The 12,500-nt window shown below is 45.4% G+C and overlaps 1 protein-coding gene across 2 annotated transcripts in view; it reads left to right on the forward strand.

The window, feature by feature from the left end:
• Positions 1-12,500, forward strand: part of FUBP1 (far upstream element binding protein 1) — a 1,223,929-nt gene that overhangs the window by 817,690 nt on the left and 393,739 nt on the right. The gene's annotated exons all lie outside the window — the stretch shown is intronic.

Genomic DNA, 12,500 nt, shown 5'->3' on the forward strand with positions numbered 1-12,500 from the left:
TTTTCAAAACCCTGCTGCAGACCCAGAAACTATTTCTCAGGATCCCAAAGGAGTTAAAGCTTTTGCTGCAAAAAACCCTACCCCCTCTGAATGAGATTCTAGGGCACTGGATAGATGGGGGGAAAAAAGGTTTACACATCTGTCTTTGCTATAAGGGCCTTAAACTATCAGATGTTCGTGTTACCCTGCTGCAATCATCACACTTGGGTTATCCTGTCGTCAGGCGGTCCCGCAGTCGGCCGGATTTCCAAAGTCTTCGTCAAGACGTCGGTTGCTGTCGCCTCATCCCTGTCGTCAGTGTGCCAGGGGTACATATACTGCAACCGACGCCATTTTCCCCAATCTTTTCTTGCCCCGCAGTGCCCTAAGCAGAAGCAGTTCGCAAGTGCCGGTCGGCCGACTCCTGAGATTGTCGAATTCGAATTTCAGACCGAAGTCTTTCATAAAGCTAAGTACCCCATTGGGGAAACTTTTCTTGCCTCAGACCGATGTCCGAAAAAGTTAATTGTATTTCGTGTGGGAAGCAAATACCTCATAAGGATTTTCATTCTTATTGTATACCTTGCCTAGGCCCTGATCACGACGTCACTTGTCGTTTTTGTGCTAGTTTTAATAAGTGTACTATTAAAAGACTATTTGATTTCGCACGGCGCTTTTTTGGTAGAAAATGTAACTATAACATGCCGTCGGATCTACCGGCGTGCACAAAAAGCGCAGGTACAAGGACCGACAGCCCAGGCCTAAGCCCGATTGAGGCCTCTGTTGATCCGGTCTCCGTTTCTCCGGTTATCTGTGAGGCTCTACGACGCAGCACCTGACTACCGCAGTTCTGGAACCCGAGACAGCTACGGATATTTTGACTGAATGTACTTGGCCAACACAGCCTTTTACTTCAGGCCCTTCCGACGATTTACCTTCCAAGGACGTCGGTGCTTCAAAAACGCCATTGGTTTCTGAAGTCGTATTCAGACCGACGACTCTTACAGTCAAAACTTTTTCCAAGTCGAAGACTCCTAAATCAAAAAAGACTACACTTCATTCTCATGTTCCAGGTCCTATGCCTAAGAAACAGATGCTCAAAGTGGCTGAAGATTTGATTTCTCTTATCAGGGGTTCTCAGCCTCCTCCTGACAAAAGGCCTAGACAAGAGGAAGATTCTGATTCCTCTGAGCAACTGTGTATTTCTTCGGATTCCTCTGAGGACCAAGACTATTCCTTCTCTCCTTATGAAGATTCTGATACTGAGGATTCTATTCCCTCAGCTTCTCTTGAAGACTACTCTTTTGGGGAAACTTTACACACTGAGGGAACTTTTTCACTGGGAAGGTTAGGATTACTCTGATTCCAAGAAAAGGAGTTTCTTTTACTCCCCCAACACAGACCTCTAGCCATCCCTCCGGTTTTGGACTTTGTGGATGATGTCTATTTAGAATCCAGTTTCAACCCAGACTCTCTACCTCCTGCTCCGGAGCCAAGCCTGACAGATACTACAGAGTTCCTGATTCCCATAAATTTCTTTACCAAAAGCCCAGTAGCTGACTATCTCCCAGGGTCCCAAGGGGGCTAAGGCTTCCATGGCTAAAAACCCAGTACCTTCTGAAAGGGATTCAAGAGCACTAGACAGGTGGCGGGAAAAGGTTTACACCTCAGCCACATTAGCTATGAGAGCACTAAATTGTCAATTTCATATGGTTAAGTACCAGCAATTTATGATTTCTCAGTTAAAACAAAAGATAACCTCCCTCCCTCAACAATCTGAATCGAAAGAAGTACAGGATTTGTTGCACGCCACCGAACAGGTGGGCAAACATACCTTACAATGTGGGTTTGATTCTTTAGAGGCCTCCTGCAGAGCAGCTGTCACTGGATCAGTTATACTTAGGCATGCCTGGTTAAAGGAACAAAGTCTGCCTGATCATGTTAAAGCAAAACTACTAGATGCTCCTTTACAGCAGGATGTTCTTTTTGGAGTTAAAGCAGAAGAAGTTCTAAAGAAAATGGAAGATAAGACGAAATCAATGCAAACAGTCAAAGATTTCCTACAAGTACAACCCCCTCGCTACAGCAGAAACTGGCCAACAAAAAATTGGTCCTTTCCAGCCACTGACATACCTCAGAGGGGTATATACAGGCGACCAAGGGGCAGAGGACAACCACAAGCCCAGTATAAACCTCGCCAATGGGGCACTCCAACCCAGAAGGGAGGAGAAGACAGGTCTCAACCCACCAGAAGGCACACTCAAAGACTTGCACCTCAGCTGGCCAAACAAAGCTCTTTTGTCAGCCCCCTTTGGGGGAAAACTAGCACTATTTGCAGACAAGTGGCACATGGTCACAAAGGACAAATGGGTCCTAGACATAATTTTACGAGGATACAGATTCCACTTTCACACCTTGCCAATGAAAGAGGAATGCCAAACCTGCCACAAAATCAAAGGGCAGAGGCTGAAAAACAAATTGCAGCTCTCATGACCATGAGAGCCATTCAGCGGGTACCAACTCAAGAGCAAAGCCAAGGATTTTTCTCAAGGCTCTTTCTAGTACCCAGAAAGGACAATGCTTGGAGACCATTTCTGGACCTTTCAACTCTAAACACAAGTTCCCAAATTCAAGATGCCAACACTACAGCAGTACTTCCCATGTTGGGCAAGGAAGCATGGCTGGTAACGTTGGACCTCAAGGAGGCATACCTGCATGTCCCTATCAGACAAAGTTGCAGAAGATACCTCTGTTTCATTGCAGGTTCAACCCATTATCAGATGTTCATCGTGCATACAGCTGCAGTCATAAGAGATGGGTTCTCCTGCCGTCAGGCGGGTCCTCTGTCTGCTGAATTCCAAAGTCTAGGTCCGGCGTCAGTTGTCATCGCTTCTTCTCTGACGTCCGTGCGACAGGGGTATAAAAGAACCAACAGACGACATTTTCTTCAGTCTTTCTTGCCGCGCGGTGCCCGAAGCAGAAGCAGTTCGCAAGTGCCGGTCGGCCAGCTCCTGAAATTATGAAAATTTTGCAATCGAAGTCTTCTTGAAAGCAAAGTACCCCGTTAGGGATACTTTTCTTGCCTCAGACCGATGTCAGACCATGTTAATAATTGTATTTCATGTGGGAAGCAAATACCGCATAAGGATTTCCATTCCCTCTGTATTCCTTGTTTAGGCCCAGACCACAACGTCTCGGTCTGTCGGTTTTGTGCTATATTCAATAAACGCACCATTAAGCGTCGGGCGGAGTTCGCCCAGCATTATTTTGGCAAAAACTTTAACTATATTATGTCGTCGGATACTCCGACTCCAGTTTTGTCTAAAAAGCGCAGAGATAAGGACCGACACACGAGGTCACAGCCTCTACCGACACCATGCCAAAGCCGACTACAGGTGGTCTGGTTCTCAGCGAGGCGCCTACGCAGCCCCTGATTACCGACTACACTTTATTGGCGGTGTCTCCTGTGCCTGAGGTTGCAGGCTCCTCGGCACACACTCCCGACTACAGATACCGAAGCCACTCTCGGCGGTTAATCTCAAAATGTGGACAGGTCTACCTCCTCTCAAGGTGTCTTCACACCTTCCTCCTCTTTTTCCATCAAGGCTTTCATTAAGTCTAAAGCAGCCATGCATTCTAAGAGACAAGCTACACAGGGCCCATCTCCAGGCCCCATGCCTAAAAAACAGATGCTTAAAATGTCTGAGGATTTAATTACTCTTATCAGGGGCTCTCAAACCCCCCTAGACAAAAGGCCCAGAGTGGAGGAAGAATCCCTCTCCTCTGATCAGGGCTCCATTATATCAGAGCACTCTGATGAACAGGAACATTCTTACTCCCCTTTTGAAGACTGATGCAGAGGAGTCCATTACCTATGTATCCCCCCCCCCCCCCCAGAGGATTACTCATTTGGGGAAACTTTGCATACCTTAATGGAACACTTCCACTGGGAAGGCCAAGATTATTCAGATTCCAAGAAAGGGCTTAGGGAATTTCTCTTGCTACCTCAGCACAGGCCTCTGGCTATACCTCCTGTCTTGGACATACTAGATGTGTACTCTGAGGCCTGCCTTAACCTGGGTTCTCTACCTCCAGCCCCAGTCAAGCCTGACTGGTACTACAGGGTTCCTGACTCTCACCAATTTCTATACAAAAGCCATGCTGCTGACCCAGAAGCCATCTCACAGGGCCCCAAGGGAATTAAGGCCTCCACTGCTAAAAATCCATTACCTTGCGAGAGAGATTCCAGATCCTTCGAAAGGTGGGGAAAAAAGGTATATACCTCGGCCACCTTAACCATGAGGGCATTAAACTGTCAGTTCCATATGCTAAAGTACCAGCAGTTTCTGTTATCACATTTAAAAAGTAAAATGTCACAACCTGAACAACCAGACTTGAAGGAGTTGCAGGATTTGATGCATAGTGCAGAACAAGTGGGTAAACATACCTTACAATGTGGTTTTGATGCTCTAGAGACCTCATGTAGAGCTGCTGTTACAGGATCAGTCATACGTAGACATGCCTGGCTCAAGGAACAAACCTTACCAGATCATGTCAAAGCTAAATTACTAGATGCCCCTCTACAAAAGGATGCATTATTTGGTGCTAATGCTGAGGAGTTAAGGAAAATGGAGGAAAAGGCTAAATCAATGCAAATAGTGAAAGATTTTCTACAGGTACAACCTCCACGTTTCAGTAGATATTGGCGTTCCAAAAATTGGTCCTTTCCAGCCACGGACAGACCCCAAAGAGGTAGATAGAGGCGCCCGAGGGGCAGAGGGCAATCCCAAGGATCGTTAGAGGCAGACAATGGCAAGCTCCTACACAGAGGTGGTGAGGATAACTCGCAGCCATTCAGAAAGCAAGCCCAATGACTTTCCCCTTTGCATGCCAAGCAAGGCTCAAATGGCAGCACCCTTAGGCGGAAAACTGGCATTATTTTCAAAAAATTGGCATATTGTCAAGACAAATGGATCCTGGACATTATAAACAGAGGCTACAAATTCCATTTTCACACCCTTCCAAAAATGAGAGGCATGCCAAACCTGCCACACAATCAAAGGGCAGAGGCACAAAGACAAATTTCAGATCTCATAGACATGAAAGCTATTCAAAAGGTACCTACTCACGAACAAGGTCAAGGTTTTTATTCCAGACTATTCCTGGTACCAAGGAAGGAAAAAGATTGGAGACTTATTTTGGACCTATCCATCCTAAACACATTTCTACTCGTACCAAAATTCAAGATGCTCACTCTACAGCAGCTTCTTCCCATGCTGGGCAAGGAGTCTTGGCTGGTAACATTGGACCTCAAGGAGGCATACCTGCATGTCCCAATCAGACAAAATTGCATTAGATACCTGAGATTTCTTGCAGGCTCAACCCATTATCAATTCTCTGCATTGCCCTTTGGCTTATCTTCTGCGCCCAGAGTATTCACGAAATGCCTGGCATCAGTAATTGCCTACTGCAGACTTCAAGGGATACAAATATACCCCTATTTGGACGACTGCCTGATCCAAGCGGACAGCAAGCACATACTTCTGAAACATCTGGCTTATGTAATAATGTTGTTGAATTCTCTGGGATACACAGTCAACAAAAAGAAATCAAGGCTAATACCCTCGGAAAATAATTTTCCTGGGTGCCAACTTGGAAACAAACAACCCAGATGGCCTACCTCACGCCAGAGAAGCAGGGGTAACTAACTCAATACTTAAGAACACTAGCAAATTGCACCAGGCTGACTGCAAGGAAAATCCTGCAGGCTCTGGGATTCATGGCATCTTGCATCTTACTAATCCCATGTGCAAAGCTGCATATGAGGAAACTTCAATGGTACCTGAAAAACCTATGGTCTCAACACAGCCACAGTTTGGAAACAATAATACCACTAATTCCCTGTCTTCAAAAGGAATTTCTGTGGTGGGCTCAAGCATGCCAAACAAACAGAGGTCTCCCATTCAGCAAGCCTCAAACAAATCAAGTCATCACAACAGACGCCTCGGACTACGCCTGGGGGGCGCACATGACAGATCGGTGCATTCAGGGCAAATGGTCCCAAAAAGAAAAGCACCTTCACATCAATCAAAAGGAAATGCTAGCAGTAGTAAATGCTATTATAGCTTTCAAAGACCGTCTGCAACCAGGTCAACTACTGATAAGGACGGACAACACCACAGTAATGTGGTAAATAAACAAACTGGTAGGAACCCATTCATACTCCCTGTGCAGGCTGGCCATGTCACTTTGGAAATGGCCCTGGACTTACAAATCGAACTTCAAGCACAGTACTTGCCAGGCAAGGAAAACACGCTGGCAGACAACCTAAGCAGAAATATGACAGATCCACACGAATGGAAGTTGCATCCTCAAGTTTTTACAGAGATAATTCAAGCATGGGGAAGGCCAGACATAGATCTCTTTGCCTCCCACAAAAATCACCAATTGACAAAATTCTGCTCAAGGATTTTTCATCCAAAGGCCTGGAGAGTGGACGCTCTTTCAGTTGGACATCAATGGCAGTTTATGCCTTCCCACCTCTTCCTCTGCTGCCCAAAGTTCTATTAAAAACCCGAGCAGACAGACCAAAGATGATTCTCATTGCTCCAGACTGGCCAAGACAACACTGATAACCACTCCTGAGGAGCCTGGCTCATTCCCCACCATGGACCTTGCCTCTAATGCCTCTTCTAACTCTGCACAGCTTCAAAACTCTTCAGTGTCAGCTAAAAACACTCAATCTAACCGCATTGAAGATTCCTTAGCATCACAACAGACCCTACTCTCCAAGGAGGTGCAGGATGTCATTTTGGAGGCCAGAAGGCCGTCTACTAGAAAAGCTTACTCCACAAAATGGAAACTGTTTTGTCTGGAATAAGAAAAAGGGCCAGGATCCTGGAAAACTGAATTTACCTCAAATATTACAGTATCTGGCTGAGCTGTTAAGCAGTGGACTTTCATTCTCCTCCATCAAAATCCATGCCTCAGCCATTTCTGCAGAATACAACAGTGATTCTCCCTTATTCTCTCACTCCCTCTTAAGACAGTTCCTCAGAGGGGCTAAGAATCTAAAACCCCCAAGGAAACAACCAATACCTGCTTGGGATCTCAATTTCATTCTAGAAAAGCTGACCTTGCCTCCTTTTGAGCCAGGTGCCTCATCAGATTTGCAATATTTGTCCTGGAAAACAGCTTTCCTTTTGGCTATTACCTCAGCTCGTAGGGTATCGGAACTACAAGCTCTCATGTCTGTGCAGCCTTTTATCTTCCATCAGAACAGAGTTTCCTTACGAACCAACCTGTCCTTTATGCCAAAAGTGGTATCAAGGGTAGCTTTGAATCCGGCTATGCACTTACCTACCTTTTATCCTAATCCTCAAAACAAAGGGGAGAGATTACTACATTCCTTGGACATCCACAGACAACTGCGTTATTATTTGGACAGAACAAAGCCTTTCAGAAAATCAGAACAGCTCTTTGTGTCCTATGCTGTAGGAGCTCAAGGAAAGCCAATTTCCAAACAGACTGTCTCAAAATGGATAGCCCACTGCATACGCTTTTGCTATTCTTTTCATGGCAAAACTGTACCTACAGGCATCAGATCTCACTCCACACGGGCCACGGCTACCTCTGCAGCTTTTCTCAGAGGAGTTCCTACCAAAGATATTTTGGAAGCAGCCACTTGGAGTTCTGTGCATACCTTCTCTAAGCACTACCACCTTCCATTATACTCCAAATCTAGAGCGGGCTTTGCCACTGCAGTCTTGCAGGGCATTCTGGCTCCTCCTAGTTCCACCTAGTGCCTACCACCCCTTTCTTAGCTTTGGGATTCCACCCATCTGTTATGACTGCAGCTGTATGCACGATGAACATAGTACAGTTTTGTACCTACCATAAATGTAGATGTTCGAGTGCTAATACAGTTCCAGTCCAGGTTTCCCTCCCTCCTTCCCCTCTTGGGACAGGCCTATTGGCTAACACCTCCTCATTCAACCTGATTGGGGTATTCATTCTTGATGTATTTGCTTGCACTATTGTATTTTGATTATATTGCATTGCTTTATTACACAAATTTATGTATTGCCTTCCTTCTGGGGGCACCTGACATCTGGGGCAAGAAAAACTGAAGAAAATGGCGTCTGCTGGTTTTTATACCCCCTGTCGCACTGACGTCAGGGAAGAAGCGACTACAACCGACGCCGGACCTAGACTTTGGAATTCGGCCGACCGTGGACCCGCCTGACGGTAGGAGAACCCATCTGTTATGACTGCAGCTGTATTAGCACTCTAACATCTACATTTATGGTAGGTACAAAACTGTACTTTCTCTGCACTGCCCTTTGGCTTATCTACTGCCCCAGAGTTTTCACAAAATGCCTGGCACCAGTAATTGCATTCTGCAGACAAAGGGGAATTCAAATATATCCATACCTGGACTTGCCTCATCCAAGCAGAAAGAAAAGACATTCTCTTACATCATCTGGCTTTTGCGAAGCATCTACTAAATTGTCTAGGGTACACAGTAAACGAAAAGAAGTCAAAACTAGTACCCTCAAAAAATGACATTCCTGGGTGGCAGCTTGGACACTAAGGCCCAGAAGGCTTATCTTACACCAGACAAGCAACTTCAACTGACTCAATATTTCAAGACAATGACAACAAAGACCCAATTAACTGCAAGAAAAATTCTGCAGGCTTTGGGCTTCATGGCATCTTGCATTCTGATACCATTTGCAAAACTGCATATGAGGAAATTAGTGGTACCTAAAAAAACGTATGGTCTCAACACAGCCACAGCTTGGACACAGTGATATCTCTCATTCCCTGCCTTCAACAGGAATTTCTATGGTGGGCACAGGCATGTCACCTCAACAAGGGTCAGCCTTTCACCTTGCCCCCAACCAGGCAAACTATCACAACAGATTCTTCAGACTATGCCTGGGGGGCACACATGGCAGGGCAATGCATTCAAGGCCTATGGACTGCAGAACAAAGAAAACTGCACATAAATCCAACTTGCAATAAAGACGGACAACACCACAGTAATGTGGTACATAAGCAAACAAGGGAGCACACATTCCTACCCTGTTTGCAGACGAGCAATAACCTTATGGAACACAGCTCTGGCCTACCAAGTCCAGTTACAAGCTCCATTCCTGCCAGGACAGAAAATCACATTTGCAGACGACCTAAGCAGAAACATAGATCCCCACGAGTGGAAACTAGACCCACAAATATTTACAATGATAACTCAAAAATGGGGCCTTCCAAATATAGACCTGTTTGCCAGTCCTCAAAACTACCAACTGACATTTCTGTACAAGAACATTCCACCATCAAGCTTGGAAAGTGGACGCTCTCTCCTTCAGTTGGAAAAACCTGACAGCATATGCCTTTCCTCCATTACCTCTTCTCACAAAGGTTCTTTTGAAGGTCAAAAAGGAGAAACCTTACGCAGCAAAACTGATTCTACACAGCCGGCTCAAAACCTTAAACCTGGCTGCATGGCAAATCAATCGAGCATCCAAGCAGCCCCTCTTTCACAAGCAGTACTGGATGTTATTCTGGAAGCCAGGAGGCCAAGCACCAGGAAGGCTTACTCGGACAAATGGAAAAGGTTTTCTGCTTGGAACCAAGCTAAAGGCCAAGACACAACTCTGCCTCATATGCCTCACATTCTGCAGTATTTAGCTGAGATGTTGCACAAAGGACTTTCCTTCTCTATTAAAATCCATGCTTCAGCTATTTCAGCTCACTAAGACACGAATCCACCTTTATTTTCAAATCCTCTTCTAAGGCAGTTCCTCAGAGGAACAAAAAACATTAGACCACCTAGAAGAGCTCCTACACCAACATGGGACCTCAACTTTGTTCTGGAAAAACTAACGCTGTCTCCCTTTGAACCAGCTTTCTCTGCAGACCTTCAGTTCCTATCTTGGAAGACTGCCCTGCTCCTGGAAATAATTTCTGCCAGGAGAGTCCCAGAATTACAGGCACTTATGGCAGTGGAACCTTTCCTCATTTTTCATCAAGACAGAGTTTCTCTACGAACTAATCCTTCCTTTATGCCCAAGGTGGTTTCCAGTGTAGCTTTAAATCAAAGCATCCACCTACCCACTTTCTTCCCCAATCCACAGAACAAAGGTGAGACTCCTGCATTCCTTGGACATTCACAGGCTGCTTCGTTACTACTTGGATAAACTAAGGCTTTCAGAAAAACTGACCAGCTCTTTGTATCCTATGCTACAGCTTCTCAAGGGAGGTCTATATCCAAGTAAACCATTTCTAAATGGATAGGCCATTGCATACGGTTCTGTTATACCCATCATGGGAAACCAGTTCCCCCTACCATTAGATCCCACTCTACCAGGGCAACGGCTACCTCTACAGCCTTTCTCAGGGGGGTTCCTACCAGGGAAATTTTAGAAGCTGCAACTTGGAGTTCTGTACACACCTTCACCAAACACTATCACTTACCTTTTTATTCTAAGTCCAGGGCGGGCTTCGCCACTGCAGTTCTGCAGGGCCTCATTGCCTCTTGATACCTCCACCCTACCTTAGCTTTGGGACTCAACCCAAGTGTGATGACTGCAGCAGGGTAACACTATGAACATAGTGCAGTTTTGTACCTACCATAATTGTAGATGTTAGTGTTCACCCTGCTGCAGTCCAGGTTACCCTCCCCAACCCCTCTGATCTACTGGCTAAATCTCTGCTATGCCTTACTGATGTGTTTGCTTATAGCTGAAGGGATTTTGTTTTTGTACAGTGTTCTCACCATTTTGTACTAATTTGAATCTCCTTTTTGGGGGCACCTGACATCTGGGGCAAGAGAAACTGAATAAAATGGCGTCTGTTGCAGTATATGTACCCCTGGCGCACTGACGTCAGGGATGAGGTGACAACCTACGTCGGACCAAGACTTTGGAAATCTGGCCGACTGCGGGGACCGCCTGACGACAGGATAAACCCAAGTGTGATGACTGCAGCAGGGTGAACACTCTAACATCTACATTTATGGTAGGTACAAAACTGTACTTTTCATATGCTCAAATATCAGGAAGATGTCATGACATTGCTTAAAAAGAAAATGTTAAACTCTGAATGTGCAGACAACAAGGAAATGCTGGATTTATTGCATGCAGCTGAACAAGTTGGAAAGCATACTTTGCAATGTGGTTTTGATTCTTTGGAGTCCTCCTGCAGGGCTGCAGTTACGGGTTCTGTAATTAGGAGGCATGCTTTGTTAAAGGAACAAAATCTGCCTGATCATGTCAGTTAAATTATTAGATGCACCTTTACAGCATGATACTTTGGTGTTGAGGCAGAAGAGGTGTTAAAGAAAATGGAGGATAAAGCTAAATCTATGCAAACTGTCAAAGATTTTTTTACAAGTACAGCCACCTAGGTTTAGTAGACACTGGCCATAAAAGAATTGGTCCTTTCCTGTGTCACAGACCTCAAAGGGGCAGATCCAGACGCCCTAGAGGCAGATCCCAGGCACAAGGTTCATACAGGTCAAAGCAATGGGGTGCTTGTACCTCCAAAGTTGTAGACAAATCACAACCGTACAGGAAATGGACCCAATGACTTCCCCCTGCCTGCACCAAGCACTTAACTCCTGGCAGCACCCTTGGGGGGGGAAATTAGCACTTTTTTCTCAAAATTGGCACATCATAACCCAGGACAAGTGGGTTCTAAATATTGTGCCACAAAGCTACAAGTTCCATTTCCATACCCTGCCAAAGGCAAACTGCTTGCCAGATCTGCCAAAAAATCGATGGGCAGAGGTACAAAAACAAGTCTCATCCCTCATGGACATGGGGGCCATTCAACAAGTACCACAGCAAGAGCAGAGACAAGGATTTTACTCAAGACTGTTCTTGGTACCCAGAAAGGACAAGGCCTGGAGGCCAGTACTGGACCTATCTATTATGAACACATTCCAGGATGTACCAAAATTCAAGATGGTGAGTTTGCAGCAGCTTCTGCCCATGCTGGGCAAGAACACTTGGCTTGTGACTTGAGACCTAAAAGAGGCATACCTGCATGTCCCAATCGGACAAATATGCAGAAGATACCTCAGATTCAAGGCTGGCTCAATGCATTGCAAATTTTCTGCACTGCCCTTTGGCTTATCTACTGCGCCCAGGGTCTTTATGAAGTGCCTGGGACCAGTAATTGCATTCTGCAGACAGAGGAATACAAATATAATTACTTGGACGACTGTCTGATTCAAGCAGAGAACAAGGAAATTCTTCTACTGCATCTGGCGTTTTTGAAAAGACTTCTAACATGCCTAGGGTACACAGTCAATGAAAAGAAATCAAAACTAGTACCTTCTGAAGAGAGAATATTCCTGGGTGCAAGCTTAAATACAACTGCCCAGATGGCTTCTCACGCCAGACAAAGGCAACTGACTACCTATTTCAAAATGTTGGCAACAAAGGCCCAGTTATCTGCAAGAAAAAGTCTGCAGGCATTGGGCTTCATGGCATCCTGCATCCTACTAATTCCAT

This window comes from Protopterus annectens, chromosome 10.part0, assembly GCF_019279795.1.
Source record: "Protopterus annectens isolate FY-2018-M chromosome 10.part0, PAN1.0, whole genome shotgun sequence".
NCBI lineage: Eukaryota > Metazoa > Chordata > Ceratodontiformes > Protopteridae > Protopterus > Protopterus annectens.